The sequence below is a fragment of the Mixophyes fleayi genome, chromosome 9 (assembly GCF_038048845.1).
Source record: "Mixophyes fleayi isolate aMixFle1 chromosome 9, aMixFle1.hap1, whole genome shotgun sequence".
Lineage (NCBI taxonomy): Eukaryota > Metazoa > Chordata > Amphibia > Anura > Limnodynastidae > Mixophyes > Mixophyes fleayi.
The window spans coordinates 104574994-104592036 of record NC_134410.1 but is presented as its reverse complement, the minus strand read 5'-3'; the positions used below and the strand labels follow the sequence as shown (position 1 = coordinate 104592036).

General features: G+C 42.2%; 1 long non-coding RNA gene across 1 annotated transcript in view; it reads left to right on the top strand.

Annotated features, from left to right (window-relative positions):
- Positions 1-5884, top strand: part of LOC142100892 (uncharacterized) — a 70531-nt gene extending 64647 nt beyond the window's left edge. Inside the window, exons 2-3 of the long non-coding RNA XR_012678929.1 lie at positions 2555-2638; positions 5858-5884. This is a non-coding gene — a long non-coding RNA (uncharacterized LOC142100892). The remainder of the gene's footprint in view (positions 1-2554; positions 2639-5857) is intronic.
- The last annotated feature ends 11159 nt before the right edge of the window (positions 5885-17043 follow it).

Below are 17043 nucleotides of genomic sequence, written 5' to 3'. Positions count from 1 at the left end.
GAGAACCGTGACCTGTGCACCTCACACAGCCAAGCCCAAACCTCTTTGCAGGGGTCCCTGTGAATACCGGGGGTGCGTTAGAATAGGTGCCTCCCTGTCTAATAGCACCAATATTAGTCAGCGGCATCCTTAAAGTCATTATCGTATTTCTTTTATCTTTGAAAGCCATCCCTTCCCCCAAGAAGAGGTAGAGGGTTTTGGGAGGGTGGAACCTCTTCTTGGGGGCAGTGGGGACCTTCAAAGTGATTTTGTGCTGGAAAGGTTGATTAGCCAATCTATTTATTAGTATGTATTCTACAGTAGCGTGGTCTTTGTGTTATATTAGGGTTAGTAGAATGCTGTTTTTGTTTATTAATTGCTTTAAAACATTGTATGTTAACATCGAAAAGGACACCCAATCTGCAGGAGGCAGAGACCGGGGGATCAGAGATACCGGATACAGTGGACGAATGGCTGATGCCTGTGGACGAGGTGTATCCTGAAGAAGAAGGTATAACTGAGCAAATATCTGCTGAAGAAAAGTTACTTTGGAGAGCACAGCTGGTGTGGTGTTATGGTACATGCCACAGAAGAGACTCTCTGAGTACTGACTCTTGGTGGTGATGGCAACTGTCTGAATTGGGTTCTGTACGGAAGGATACTACCAAAGAGATTCTGGCAGGTAGATTTCCGGATATACCAGTAAGCGAACCTTGGACGCAGCTGTTGGGAAGGATAAATTAGTCTTGGGGACCACAACAGAAAAAGGAGGGGGAAATGTACACTAGGCCCGGGGAACAGTTAGTTGGGCACAAGGCCTGTGGCTAATAGAGTACTTAGGCCTAATTAATTTTTTTTTGTCGTCCACAGTTATTCAGGCTTTGAAGCCTGTGCAGCATTTTACTAGGCTTAGATTCAGGTGGGGACACATAGTTTATTCTTAGAGCCCATGGCCACATTTTACAGGCACTAGTGGGGACAAGTTAGGTAGTAAGCCTGCTACCCTATCATCATTAGACACCAGAGATTGTGCCTCCGACTGTTAAGTCCCATTTGGAGATACATGTCCATCAACTTAGACCCCATTGTTACTACAATATTCCCGTCAAACTGGCCACATCTAAGTAAAAGGGACATGCACCTTGTGGTCCAATTGTACTGTGTTGGACTGTTCTGTATGTATTTCCAGTTTATTGCTGTGTGCTGCTGTTTTCCCCATCCACTCCATGGTGTATTACAGCGAGTAGGGTCTGGTCAGGGATAGTGCACTACACCAAGTCTTCTACTGTGTTACACATAGACCCAATGCAGTTGAAAGAGCCTTATTGTAACTAGTTTATAGAGGGTATGATACACTAACAGCAGATTATGGGCAGAACGGAGGCTAAGTGGTTAGCACTTCGGCCTCACAGCGCTTGGGTCATGAGTTCAATTCCCGACCATGTCCTTATCTGTGTGGAGTTTGTATGTTCTCCCCGTGTTTGCGTGGGTTTCCTCCGGGTGCTCCAGTTTCCTCCCACACTCCAAAAACATACTAGTAGGTTAATTGGCTGCTATCAGAATTGACCCTAGTCTCTCTCTCTCTCTCTGTCTGTGTGTGTGTATGTTAGGGAATTTAGACTGTAAGCTCCAATGGGGCAGTGACTGATGTCAACGAGTTCTCTGTACAGCGCTGCGGAATCAGTGGCGCTATATAAATAAATGTTGATGATGATGATGATTAGGACCAGTCAGTCAAGTGGGGAGAGTTTGTTCTGTTAGCCTCCACAGCCGCTGAGAAGATGAATACACAGCATTCAAGGAAACAGGATGTTAAAGGTGAGTGGTCCTTGTCTTTACTATTTGTCCTTGTGTATTTTGTGCTCTTTTCCAGTTGGGCGATGCTGATCAGCATTTACTTATAGGAGGACCCTAGTACGGCGAGATAATGAGGAATCCCTACAAGGACAATTGGTACAAGATTTCAAGGATAATTTATACATCCCTATGTGGAGCCTCTTTGAGGAAGTCCCAGTTGCTGCATCTTAATCAGGTAAGATCTGTGTGTGTTGTTTTCTCTTTCCCCAGAACCATTATACTAACAGTTTAGGATTGAAATAGAACTGAATAGGTATGGAATGGGTGCAGAGTTTGTACATAAATAAATACAATGTATATTTCCCTATATATGTATGTTTGTGTCTTCATATATTTATGTTTTGCATTGCATTCTGTATATATGTTTATATCCTAGTGTATTTATATTTTATTTTTATACCTTTTTATACATTTATCAGATACAAGCATTAACAGGAAAAATAGCCATAATGTTTGCAATCAAACAGGATTTGAAAGTTGACAAAATAGAGTAAATTAAATTATAACAAATTAAGAATTTGGAAAGTGGGTGTTGGGGGGAGAGTTTAAGGAGTTGTCCTCTTTCTGATATCTCAACTTGCAAGGTAAGCTAGCTACACACTACAGAAAATGTCTCCCAATGTGATATCTTTACCGATTTTACCAACGACCGAAAGTCCTGATCAGGATGCCAAATCATGCGTACACACATACACAATTTTACAATATTTATCTTCAGATCTGTGCTCTTCATCTGTGATAACCATCTGCTGAAAAGATTGTACTCTGTAAACTATAAGAAGATCTGCCTACACTGCTGATGGTAAGTGCATACACACTGCAGAATTTGCTCGACATTGTTCCATGTGATTTTTAGTCCGGTTATAAAATAAAATTAAATGATACTATGTGCTTTGGTGCAATAAAACATGATTGTGGGAGCGTACACACTAATGCGATATCAGAGCTAACAGTCGTTTATCGTGGGATTTGGCACGATAATCAGGAGAACAACCTGTAGTGTGTACCTAGCTTTAGCTGTATTTACGTAGTATAATCAGAGTACAATAGTAGGAAAGCTTACTGTGTTTTGATAATAACCGGCATTATCAGGGGAGGACTGGCACATTTTAGCCCTGGGGGCAAGACTTGACTTGGCAGCCTATTAGGGACATTTTAAAGGTAAAAAAAGCAGATGGCCCAGTGACCCAGCTCAAAATAGCACATTATGGGACCGGGGGGGCACATGTTCCCATGCACCCCAGCCCAGCCTGCCCCTGAGCCTTATATGTGATATATAAGTTAAGGAAGGACTCTTGGGGATAAGGTGTTAGATTATGGTCAAGAGGGTGTTTGTGAGCATTGACTTTGGTGGAACAACCACGGGACCCATACCTGGTTAAAGGTATTTCCTTTATCGTGTAGATTGCAAGTGGCATTTCTATGCTGGCTGTCAGGGATAAGCCCCCTCTAGCTACTACTTGCTTTAATATCTAATCATATATCCCATCAGTCATACAATATAACACTTCTATTTTGTCAAGTAACCGCTCCTGATCCCCTTTATCTGACACAAACCGCCCTCTGCGCACTAGTGACTTGGAAGCCTACTGTAAGGGAACGCAAAAGATTCCAGCCCAAATCTCACACTCACCTCTTTCTCTAAGGGTACAGATTTACTGGTCCTTTTCACAACACAGACATCCGCTTTCACACCTCTCCACAAACTGCCACAGCTACCTATAAGGCCCATAGCAAACCTATGACTTAATTATCTAATTGCACACACTCGGTGCTCTGGTAGCTAAACAGTTAACCCTTCACACGCTGGTTTCTAAAGAGTTAACCCAGCCAAGCAATCTCTCTCTTCTAAACAGGAAATGAATTTGTTTAGAGCAATAAGTTCATGAACTATTACATTTTTAAATGTAATATACAAATTATACAATGCTTACAGGTTACTAAATACAACTAAGATGACATGACATACATAACAAGCAAAACAGTTAAAAATAAAGGGATTAAATTCAGAGTATAACTTACAGATAAGTGGTATATTCTGGCTAAGGGAAATTGGTGTAAAGATGGACACCTTATCAATAATTATTTTTTCCCAAAATATTGACAATGTCTTGTAACTGGTCTCAGCTTTTAAAAGACACCTTTACACCTTACCCCCACTCCAAGGGGCTTGTGGTCTGTGACACTTTTTACAATCACTAGTTGCATATTGCCTGATTTACTACCCAATTCTACTATGTGACCTAACTTTTCTGTGGAGTGTTACACAGACCAAATTTTATTAATAGATCCCCTATAAATCTAGCCATGTATTGATACCAAACAGGCCTAAGTACAGGGTATCAGTTGAGCTTATACTCATTTCCTCAACCTCTCTGTGTGGCAGAAATCTTAATTTGACATATGAACTGCCCTTCAACATGCTATTGAGGAATATATCACTACTTTTATTGATTTTAAGTGGCATATTTGAAAACTTAATTATTTTTCTCTATATAAAATATCAGCACATGTTCTCCTTGAGCCAGACACAATGCTGAGCAGTTCCTAAAAGTCTCTTCTGGTGTCAATACTCCATCCTAGGCCAGGATATAGCTCACCACAGGGGCGTTTGGAGCTGCCACAGGTGACACTGCTATCTTCTAACACCGGGATGTGCAGAGCCACCAAATACACACACCGCAGACTCTCTGGCTTCCCATTTTACATTTTATTTAGTAGCTCAATTTATCAATCGATTCATTTGATATACTATATTTACACTGCAGTTATGATTTATGCCTTATTCCCTACAATTATGTGATAGGTTAATCCTTATAACTGTAATTCCTCTATGATCACTACACTGGTGATAAACCAAATATAAGATTTAAGAGAAGATATTTGGGTTGAATGTGGTGCCTACATGATTTGGCGATAAGACATTTAGCCACTGTCAAGATGAAGAAGGTTAATTCTGAGAGGGTGATATATGAATTTAAGCAGGTTTTGTCTATTGCTCAATAAATCAGTTGATTGATACTGATAATGACATTGTGTTTAAGCTTATTTATTATTATGCACCTGCTATTATTATTATTGTAATAAGCCCATGTTATCAGTTTTACTTTGAGTTCTTTACTGTCTGATTCTCAATGAAGCAAAAAACCCACTTGTTGCAATAGTTGTAAAAATTAAAAAGTACAGTGTATATAAATGTAATAACGTATGTTAAATATACAACATGAGGCACCATTTTGTTGAAGCCAAATTTCATTAAAACATAGGCAGATCTTTTTAATTTTTAATGCAGACAGGAGAAGGAGTTTCCTAGAAGTCAGTTCCTATTTCTATACCAAAAAATTATTGTGATTCAAGTTTAGGGGGCGTTTCTGGACATCTAGAACCCTCCACCCCATCATACCTCCCAACATTTAGAATCCCAAAAGCAGGGACAAAATAAGCCATGTCACTGTTCTGCCCAATCCCCACCCACAAATGGGAAAATTTGGATATAACACCACCCATTTTTCTATTTAGCCCTTTCCCTTTTGTGGTTTACACTTCTGGATGTCTGTCCAAAATCGGGACCATTGGGAGGTATGCCCTAGTGGTGGAACTACCATTAGTGCAGAAGGAGTGGTGCACACGGCCCATAGAAATTATGGGTCCCGCTGCACTGGGAACTAGAGAGCTGTGGGCCCAGGTTCCTTCCTCCCTGATTCCCTGCACTGGGGCCCACAGCACACTAGTTCTGCCTCTGGTATGCCCTATGTATGCCCCTGAATATGGTGTAGAAATAGGGTGCAGAGCAATATCCTGTGTTACAGTGCATTTAAACATATGTTCACAATAAGGCGTTGGTTCTAGCTATAGAGGTGATGCATGTTAGTACGGGTTTGGAAAAGCAGGTTGTTATGTACCCACAGCAACAACAATCATAATAAGATGTTGTACAATGTTGCCTACTTAGGAAGCTGTTTATTTTACATTGTAAAAACATGTGAGAGCCTTAATGTTTCTTTTTTTTGTAATTTCACAGCACTTCAAACAGCATTAAGAAGAAAAGAAAAAGATTATGTTATGTTTATGTTTTGGATTTGAATTTTCTTAACCATCTATTTTCTGTTTCTAAAATATTTATTTAAAAAAAAATGATAATAATAAAAAGGAGCGTGACTGGACGGCTGTTAAGGGGTGGTGGAGGCCGAGATTTAAATAAAACATAATATTGTAATCCAAAGTCTATGTTTCAGTTATTTTAATCAAATTGACAGGATGTGTCTGTGTCACTAACTAATGTACACTCACAAGTATTCTGCATTATGAAAGTCATACAGAATGGCAATCTATAAAAGGTTTGGTTTGGCATTGCCTGTTACATTATTTGGTGAGTTATTAGTCCTGGAGTTGAGAAGAAAATTATATATTCTGACTGCTGAAAATACTGCTTTCCCTTAAATCAAGTATTTTATATTAAGGCATTTTATAAGTTTTTAAGAACATACAAACGAATCAAGCATAAAGACAAAAAAAAATAAAATAACCATTGAGACGTACAATGTGGCATAAAGAGATTTAGCACTATATTTAAAGTGCAGTTGCAACAATGACTAATTAATGGAAGATTAAAATTGAAGTTCATCCGCTAGGGAGCCCGTTATCACCTTAAAAATGCTATCATCGTAGTAAATACCATTTCTGGAGGCTCCACCATCAGGGGCGGGCTTGCTCGGGGGGCAGGGCTGCATCGGTCAGTCTGTTTTTTTTCATATTCCCTGCGGCCGTATCCCAAAGCAAGCGATGCAGCCCGTCAGCGCACAGGCGGCCGCGTCATCAATGACGCGCCTGCATTGCCTGTCATGTGATGCAACCGCCTGTGTTCTCCCGGGGCTGAACTGAGCAAGCCTGCGCCTCTCCACCATAGTATTTATCTTAACAGGAAGCAGAGAGCTTAGAGCACTTAAAATAAGTGTATTTGTCAAATTTACTGGGTTATATAAACTCAATCTTTAAAAGAGTGAATGGATTGACATAACAAATGGTAAGTGCTAGATTTGGGTTCAAGACCAGAGTGTCACTAAACACATATGTAAACCCCGTAGCTACCAGGAGCTGGCTCAGCATTGAAGGGCCTTCAAAATGGTGCCACTGGAGCTGTGAAAACTACAACTCCCAGCAGCCCTTCCTGCTGGGGAAAGGGGCAAACAAAGGAACACAGTGTCCCCAATACTATAACAGGGGGAGGAGTCTCATCATCATCATCATCAAAATTTGTGTAGTGCCAGTAAATTCTGTAGCGCTTTACAATAGGGAACAAACAGAAATAAAATAATACTGGGTAATATATACAGACAGAGAGGTAAGAGGGCCCTGCTCTTACAATCATAGCTTATAATCTATGGCTCCACTGGAGAGCGAGAGAATGGGGATAAAGAATGTTTGAGGTCTGAGAGACACACAGAATCAGTCATTATTGGCCCTGTAGAAGTGAGTCCACATGCAGGGAGAGAATGAGCTCCCACAGCACCAGAGATGCCAGAGGCAGTGAGAATCTCACAGAAAGAGATTACAATTCAGCCCTGAATGTGGGGAAAGTTTTAACTGTGACCAGCACCAGAGAACCTTCGGTTGATCAATGGGATTTCTTGCTGCAGTGAGCATTCAAAGCAAGTCTCTAGTCAGAGAGGGGGTCTCCTAACTATGGTGAATTGTAGGAGAGTGGAGAGAATTAATAGCGAGAGGAAGTCTAAATGGTGTATCTGCACTAAGATATCCACTATACTTAAAGGCTATGCGTGATTGGTTAGTGTAGTGTGAGTTGTAGAATAATATTTTCATAGTATTTCATAGACAGAGGAGGTTTCTATCCCAGAATTTACTGACTGAGCTGTGGTGCTGCCTAACAATATACGCTACCTGAGTGGGAAACTTGTGGACCTGATTCATCTTCAGATGTAAGTCCTATTTGTGCCGTATCTTGTGTGAAATAGCTCTGTGCATGCTCAGGAACGGACCTTGCACCAAAGATTGCAATTACATGCAATTCATGTCCGAAATAACCCCTCTGACTGCCTACGACTTGAAGGGTGGAGAGTGGGTGGGATGGGGTGGATGAACATAGGAATGTACAGAAAGGGCTTTCCAAAACAGATGTGGTCTATTCAAGTCCTGGGTTTCTCTAAAGTGCAGGGTTTTTTTAGCCGTATTATTTGCACCAGCTACAGGGCAGATGTAGGTGAAAACTGTTACTGATGACAGTCACAGCATCGTCTTGTATGCCTACAAGATAAGTGATAGCTACAAAATAATTTGTTGCTTTTTTCAAGACCTCTACTTTTACCTTTTAGAAATTTTGATAAACCTACCCCAAAGTGTTTTTATGAGGGCAGTTCCAAAATCTAGAATTATTATTATTATCATTTATTTGTTAGGCGCCACAAGGTGTCCGCAGCGTCGTACATAGTACAAACAGTAAACCATACAGGGTTAAATAGTACAGGACAGTAAACACAAAGTACCAGTGCTTCAGAAACTCCGGGACAGACAAATGGAGTAAGGAAGGAGCAGAAGAACAGGTGTGGAGACACGAGGGAAGAAGTGCCCTGCTCAAACGAGCTTACATCCTAAGGGAGGGTGGACGAAACAGACACGAGAGGGAGCGGTGATGCCAGTGGAGAGAGGGAAGAGCGAGCAGAGTAGGTGAGGGGTTAGGTGGATGACTGGTAGGCTTTAAGGAACAGGTGAGTTTTAAGTGCTCGTTTGAAGGAGCACAGCTTGGGAGCGAGACGGATGGAGAGAGGGAGGTCATTCCAGTGTAGGGGGGCAGCTCGGGAGAAGTCTTGGATTCTGGAGTGGGAAGTGGTAATGAGAGTGGAAAAGAGGCGACGGTCAGTGGCAGAGCGCAGGGATCGGGCAGGAGTGTGAATGGTGAGGAGGTCGGAGATGTAGGCGGCAGTAGACTGGGAGAGAGCTTTGTAAGTGGTGGTAAGGAGTTTGAAGAGGATTCTGTAAGGGATGGGGAGCCAGTGTAGGGCAAGGCAGAGAGGGGAAGCAGAGAAGGAGCGGCGTGAGAGAAAGATGAGTCGAGCAGCCGCATTGAGTACAGAGCGGAGGGGGGCGAGATGAGAGAGGGGGGGAGGCCAGTGAGGAGAAGGTTGCAGTAGTCGAGGCGGGAGATGATGAGTGCATGGATGATGGTTTTGGTGGCGTCTTGTGAGAGGAAGGGTCGGATGCGGGCTATGTTGCGAAGTTGGAATCTACAGGCTTGGGCAAGGGATTGGACATGGAGGCAAAAGAGAGAGAGGAGTCAAGGGTGACACCCAGGCAACGGAGCTGGGTAACAGAGGAGATGGTGGTGTTGTTAACAACGATAGAGAGGTTGTGGTGGGAGGGGAGTTTAGGGGGAGGAAAGACAATGAATTCAGTTTTGGAGATGTTAATTTTGAGAAAGCGGGAGGACATCCAGGAGGAGATGGCAGAGAGGCAGTCAGATACGCGAGAGATAAGGGAGGGAGAGAGATCAGGAGAAGAGATGTAGAGTTGAATGTCGTCAGCATAAAGGTGATACTGAAGACCAAAGGAGGAGATGAGCGCACCGAGGGAGGAAGTGTTTAGCGAAAAGAGTAAAGGGCCGAGGACAGAGCCCTGGAGGACACCTACTGGGAGTGGGGAGGGGGTGGAGGAAGAGCCAGACATGGAGACAGAGAAGGTGCGGTTAGCGAGGTAGGAGCAGAACCAGGCATGGACGGAATCGGAGAGGCCGAGAGAGAGAGAAGAGTTTGCAGAAGGAGGGGGTGGTCCACAGTGTCAAAGGCCGTGGAGAGGTCAAGGAGGATGACTAAGGAGGGAGAAGTGACCCTTAGATTTGGCTGAAAGGAGGTCGTTGGTAACTTTGGCCAGGGCAGTTTCAGTGGAGTGGAGGGAACAATATCCAGATTGGAGAGGGTCAAGGAGGGAATTGTCCGAGAGATATCTGGTGAGGCGACAGCAGACTATCTGCTCAAGAAGTTTGGAGGCGTAGGGGAGAAGTGAGATAGGGCAGTAGTTGGCGACAGAGGTGGGGTCAAGATTGGGTTTTTTGAGGATCGGAGAGATAAGAGCGTGTTTAAATGAGAAGGGTACTACACCGGAGGAGAGTGATAGGTTAAAAAGGTGTGCCAGGTAGGAGCAGGCAGTGGGAGAGAGAGAGCGAAGGAGGTTGGAGGGGATGGGGTCGAGAGGACAGGTGGAGGGTGGAGAGGAAAGAATAAGGGAGCGGACTTCTAGAATGAAGTTGTGCTCTTTGTTGTGTATGAGTCAAAATGTTAAGAACATTTGCGCAAATAGACATGTGTTGTATGCCCACATATTTGGTGGTTCATGCATGACATTTAGTATCCCTCATTTATCAGTGTACCCTTAACAGAATATGCCACATAGTTTAAAGAAATCCAGAATAAATAAAGCAAATCCAGCTAAAAGGTGCTGCTGTGAAGCAAGGGGTGCAAATGCAATTTTATTTTGCATGCAGGGAACATACTGGATGCTTTTGCATGTAGCACACAAATACTGGCCAACTTTATTTTCACACTGCAAATTAGGGTTGTGCTAAATTTATCTCCCTGAAATGCATCATGGTTTACAAAGGTGCAAAATTGCATCTTCTAGATGGATTTACCCCTCACACTAAATAAGGCCCAAAATTAGTCACGGAAATTTTTTTTTTAAAACACACTTTTACATTTTTTAATTATCACTTGAGCTCAAGAAACCCCTCTTGGGATATCCCTTTAAATAAAATTAATATACATTAGAATCAGGGCCTGATTAGCCAACAGACTGACCAGACTGCAGCCTGAGACGCTGGGTGGGGAGGGGCGCAGCGCTGGTTAAAAAAAAACAAAACGATTTAACTCGCCAGCCCCCCCGTAAATCCTACCTTAATCCTCCAATAAGCAGGTGGCAGCTAACAGCTAATCAGAAGCTGTCAGCTGCCGTCAGTGCGGGCGCGGTGCGCTGTTTAGTGTGGTCACATGAGATGTTAACATCTCACGTGACAACACTAAGCAGACAGATCGCGCCCGCACTGCTAGAAGGAAGAAGCACCGGAGCGTCGCACAGGACAGAAAGGACCAGTCCGCCAGTCCACAAGGTAAGTTAATATAAATAAATATAAATAAATAAATTAAGATGATGATAAGTTAAAGTCAAAAGCAGGCTGCCGGGGCATCATTATTATTAATTCTACAAGGGGGGGGGGGGATAGGCTGTAGGGACATCGTTATTATTAATAATGTGGGGGGGATAAGGGGGGGGTTAATTAGCTGACTGACAGGGGTTGGTAGATGTCAGTATATAACTATAAATCATTTTCATATATTTTATTGCATATATGTGCCTGTACTAGGGGTAGTTTTATTTCGTCATAATGGAGTGTTGTGTTTGAATCATTCAGGGTTAGTTCAAATTTTGCATTATAATACATTTTTTGCACAATTTCAATACGGGACCCCAAGGTTCCAGAAGCCAACTGACAACAACGCTTCAAGAACAAACAAGAGAGAACATCAGGTAGTCTACGCTGCAAGACCAGGTAAGAGAGAATGACACCATTTGTCTATCTTTGAATGTGTCATTTTACTGTAGTGACATTTTAATGTGTTTGCAGAGATTCATTAAGGAAAGTAAGTAAAAAAAATTAGTAAGTTTTCTACTGGACAAAACCATGTTACAATGCAAGGGATGCATATTAGTTTATTATTTTGCACATAAGTTAAATACTGGCTATTCTTTCATGTAGCACACTAATGCTTGTTAGCATTATGTTTACACAGCAATTTAAAGTTGATCTAGGACATGCCCTACCCCAACTATAAACCTGTCCCTACATTTTAATTTACATCCCCCTCCAATACAACATGGTTCTGCCCATGTGCAACCTTACAATTTTTCATGTTTTGGGGGATTTTCGTTCCTGAATCAGGTCCTTGTGTTTCTATGTATTAATTAATATTTTACAATTTTGTGCATATATATATATATATATATATATTTATATACACACGCACACATATATATATACACACACATGTATATACACACACACACATATATATACACACACATGTATATACACACACACACATATATATACACACACATATATATATACACACGCACACATATATATACACACACACATATATATACACACACATATATATACACACACATGTATATACACACACACACAGTGGTGAAGTGGGCTGATAGGTTGTGGTATTCCCTATCTCCACTATCTCCATATCTCCACTTCTACTGCCTTAATTGTAAAACTGTTCTAAGTTTCCACTTTGAACACATAAATATAGTAATAAAGGTATTGGTTGGGGCGGGAGGCGCGCGTTCGCTGCGGGCGGGGGGGGGAGGGTTGGGGGGGGGCGGCAATCGGTGTGTTAGCCTGGGGCGGCTGGAACCTTTAATCAGGCCCTGATTAGAATGCATTTCAAAGACAAATTACATCTCCTCACTATAAATTTTCTGTCACTAACTAACCAAAACCTGATGCAAGAGATTTATTGTAGGAAGTACTAAGCTTTAAGTAATGCAAAGTACGTACTAAAGGTAGTTATGATTTCATAGGTAGTTCTAACACTGCTGGAATTTTAGATGCTATAACAGCCTTAATTAAGAGACCAAAATCGTAATTTCTGAAAATGCAAAAATGTGGATCCACAGCACAACTGATGTGTTGTGTCATCACGCTTCTTGTGTGCAACTACATCTCCTCGTTATGGGAAGTGAGTAGATTTGCACATCGACATAGCAGGGCTTACGACGTGATCATTTCCATCTTCTCATGGAAGGAGCTGGGTGAATTGTGTATTTTTTTGCTAAATGCAGACTTGGTGCAGTCATACTCTTGCATTGCACACATATGCAATAGCCAGAATACTAGTTGTGAGACAAGATCATTAAATGAGCTTGTAGGAGCGGAGACGTGCTTTTTAACGGATGCTCTGGAGGTGCTAGTTATAGGTTCTCTACAGGGGCTGGCAAATTTACCCCGGGCAGCTAGACTCAGCTTAGCAGTCTATTAGGAACATTTTAAAGATAAAAAAAACAAGTAACCCAGTCCAAGATAGCCCATTATTGGACCAAGCTGGGGGGGCAGATGTCTCCCCTGCCCCCCAGCCCAGTCAGCCCTTTGGTCGTATACCTAATATGGATCTTTCTGCACCAACCATCCATACAGTGTGTAGGAAATCAAATTGTTGATGTCCACGCTTACTGATTTTCTAATCCCATTCAAATCATCATCATCATCATTTATTTATATAGCGCCACTAATTCTGCAGCACTGTACAAAGAACTGAACTCACATTAGTCCCTGCCCCATTGGAGCTTACAGTCTAAATTCTCTAACACACACACACACACACACACACACACACACAGAGAGGGAGAGACTAGGGTCAATTTTTATAGCAGCCAATTAATCTACCAGTATGTTTTTGAAGTGTGGGAGGAAACCGGAGCACCCGGAGGAAACACACGCAAACACAGGGAGGACAAACAAACTTCACACAGATAAGGCCATGGTGGGGAATCAAACTCATAACCCCAATGCTGTGCGGCAGAAGTGCTAACCACTAGGCCACTGTGCTGCCATAAATACACAAATTAAGTAAAATCCTTAGTTGCCTATTATCCCAGGATGTCCGGGAGACTCCCCAATTTTTGAGAGCTCACCCGTACTCCCGGGAGAGCAGGGCAACCTCCTGAATCCTGCCTGCTTCGTTGGTGAAGTGGGTGGGGTTGGGGCTACCCATGTCACCCTGGCCCCGCACCCTGCTCTCATTGGCCTAAATTGATATTGTATAGTAGGGACGTGGCCTAATGACGTGATAAGCTTGGCAACGTCCAACCTGTGGATCATGCCGGAATACAAGTGACCCAGCATGGTGATAACGATGGAGGAGCTGACTGAGTGTCTGCAGAGAGCATTGCTAAAGCAAAAAGGAGAGCAGGCATGCCTGGCAGCAGAAATCAGAAGAAATGCACTGTTGTGAGTACCAGCAGCAAGTACACTTCACACACGACTCTCGGGAGGAGGAAGAAGAAGGCTTTGAAGAGTAGTCTCACATTATGCTGGAATTTAGTGGGAAGGATTAGAAGAACCTGCTGGTTACTGGATTTCAGGTGATCAACGCACTTGAAAAGATTACAGACAAGGATACCCTAGTCTGCAGGAGCCAGAGATCGGGGGATGGGAGACACTGGATACAGTGGATGAATGGCTGAGGCCTGTAGAGGAGATGATCCCTGAAGAAGAAGGTACAACTGAGAAGACCCTCGCCTGCAACATGCTTCAAACATGAGCATGTGAATAAGCCAGCCCGGTGGTACCTGAGAATATAGGCCCGAGTGGAAATATCTGCTGAAGAGGTACTTAAAAGAGAAAAGTTTATCTGGTGAGTGCAGCTGGTGTGTGCTGGATGTGGACACCCTCCAAAGAGGAGACAAGAGCTACAGGATAGGTGCCTGACTACTGTGAGGTTTTGGCATGTGCCACGGAAAAGACTCTCTGAGTACCTACTATTGGTGGGAAAGGTGACGGTCTGAATTGGGATCTGTATGGGACGGCACTACCAAAGAGGTTCGGGCAGGTACCTTTTGGGATATATCTTTAAGCGAACCTTGGACTCAGCAGTCGGGAAGGATAAGTTAATTGTGGGGACCCCAACGGAAAAAGGAGGTGGAAATATAATGCAGTATCCCCAGAGCAGTCACAGCGAATCTGAACAGATAAACTGTCAGCCAATCAATGGCCAGGATGATGAGCGAATTGAGGCTCATCACCAGCCCTGTGATGGTCTGAGTAGATCAGGTGGAGACACAAGAAGCAGAAAGGCGCCAGACGGCGAGAAGGTGGGATCTTCTTCAATTATGAGAAGCAGACTGATGGTGCAGACTGAAAAAGGCAGAGCCTCTTCCATCAAGTGAAGCGTTGAAGAGGAGAAGAGGCCCCGTCAGCTGGAAGCACTGGAAGAATTGGAAGTAGTAGGGTTAAGATCTGTTTCCTGCACGGAGCAGGTAAGTATGATTTCTATTTTTTTTTTTTATGACACCACTTTTGACCTCAAGGCCTGTAGAGATATTTTCGGACACTAGGCCCGGGGAGCAATTAGTTGGGCACAAGGCCTGTGGCTATTAGGGTACTTAGACCTAATTCATACTTTTTCCTTGTACGCAGTTATTCAGGCTTTGAAGCCTGTGCAGCATATTACTAGGCTTAGATTCAGGTGGGGACAGTTATACTTAGAGCCCATGCCCACCTTTTACAGAAACTAATGGGGACAACTTAGGTAGTAAGCCTGCTACCTTATCATCATTAGACACCAGGGATTGTGCCTCCTACTGTTAAGTCCTATTTGGAGATACGTGCATATCAACTTAGACCCCATTGTTACTGCAATATTCCTGTCAAATTGGCCACATCTAAGAAAAAGGGACATGCACCCTGTAGTCCAATTGTACTGTGTTGGACTGTTCTGTATGTATTGTCAGTTTATTGCTGTGTGCTGCTGTTTTCCCCATCCACTCCATGGTATATTACCGCAAGTAGGGTCTGGGCAGGGATATTGCTGTACACCTAGTCTGCTGCCGTGTTACACATAGACCCAGTGCAGTTGCTAGAGCCATGTTGTAACTAGACTATAGTGGGTTTGATACATTAATAGGAGATTAGGACCAGTCAGCCAAGTGGGGAGAATTTGTTCTGTTTGCCTCCACAGACACTGAGAAGATGAATACACAACAGTCAAAGAAACAGGATGTTTCAGGTGAGTGGTCCCTGTCTTTGCTGTTTGTTTGTCCTTGTGTACTTCTTCCTTGTTTCCAGTCGAGCGATGCTGATCAGTGGTTCTGTATAGGGAGACCCGAGTATGGTGGGGAATCCCTACAAGGACAATTGATACAAGATTTCAAGGAAAATTGATACATCCCTATGTGGAGCCTCTTTGCAGAAGTCCCAGTGGCTGCAGGAAGGATCTGTGCATGTTGATTTCTCTTCCCCAGACCCGTTGCCCTACCAGTGTAGGATGGAAAAATAACTGAATAGGTTTGAAATGGGTGCAGAGTTTTTTTTCACACACGCCAATACAGCATTTATATAGTAGATATATATATATATATATATATATACACATACAGTATCAATAGTGAATGTGTTATTACATTCGTGGCTGGAAAATACAGATAAATATTTCTGAAAAGGATTAAAACTCCGGAGGTAACATAACTAAGACTGTGAACATAGACATCCATGGGAGATTTCCGTTCCTGTCTGGAATCCGTTGCTGGAACGGTATAGTTAGATATCTAATCCTAAATCTAATCATGTGTTCAACTAATACAAATTTAGGTAAAGAAGAATATAGATTAGATGAATATGAGGAAGGCGGATGTGTTGTTAGTTTTTTGGAGGATACAGTCTCCTAGTACAGCTGCGTTAATTGATTGGCAATTTATATTAAATCATTTGATCTAACAATGATCCCAGCGCCAAAGTCTTTCAGCTCATTTTCAGTTTAATATACAAATCGAAATTCTGCATTATTACCTCTAACTATGATATTAAAAATCTATCTAAATGTTAAGATTTTAGATTAAGGTGCTCATCAATTAGTTTGAATAGAAAATGATTATTCATACAGAAATATTAGTTGTACAATTTGAATAGATCGAGTCCTGCTCATAATCAGGGTGAATTAATCCGATTCCTTGAAAGTAACATAAAGTTCTGCTGTGTGAAATTATTTGCCTATAGAGAATAATTGTTGAGGTTCACGAATAGGTTGGATCGCGGTCACTAAGCACTTGATGATATCAATTTACAAAAGGTAACTCCTTATTTAGTAACAACTTATTTTTAAATAATTTAAAACATTCTTAAAATAACAGAGTCCAGTAATATAACAAAATGAAACAACTGGTCGGCTTCAAACGATCAATCGTTTTATTGTAAACCCATTGCTGCATATTATAATTGGATGTGGCTTAAGTTTATTAAAGAATAGCAAAACTAAATAAAATAAATTAAGAAAAATGTTAAATAAACAACATTCTAGTTAGAATATATTAACCCGATGAGGATTAATGTCTAGGGAATTGAAGCGCAAACCTGTTTTAATTTAAAATCGTAGTAAGATAAACACAGGAGTTGAGGGAATAATGGGTAATTGG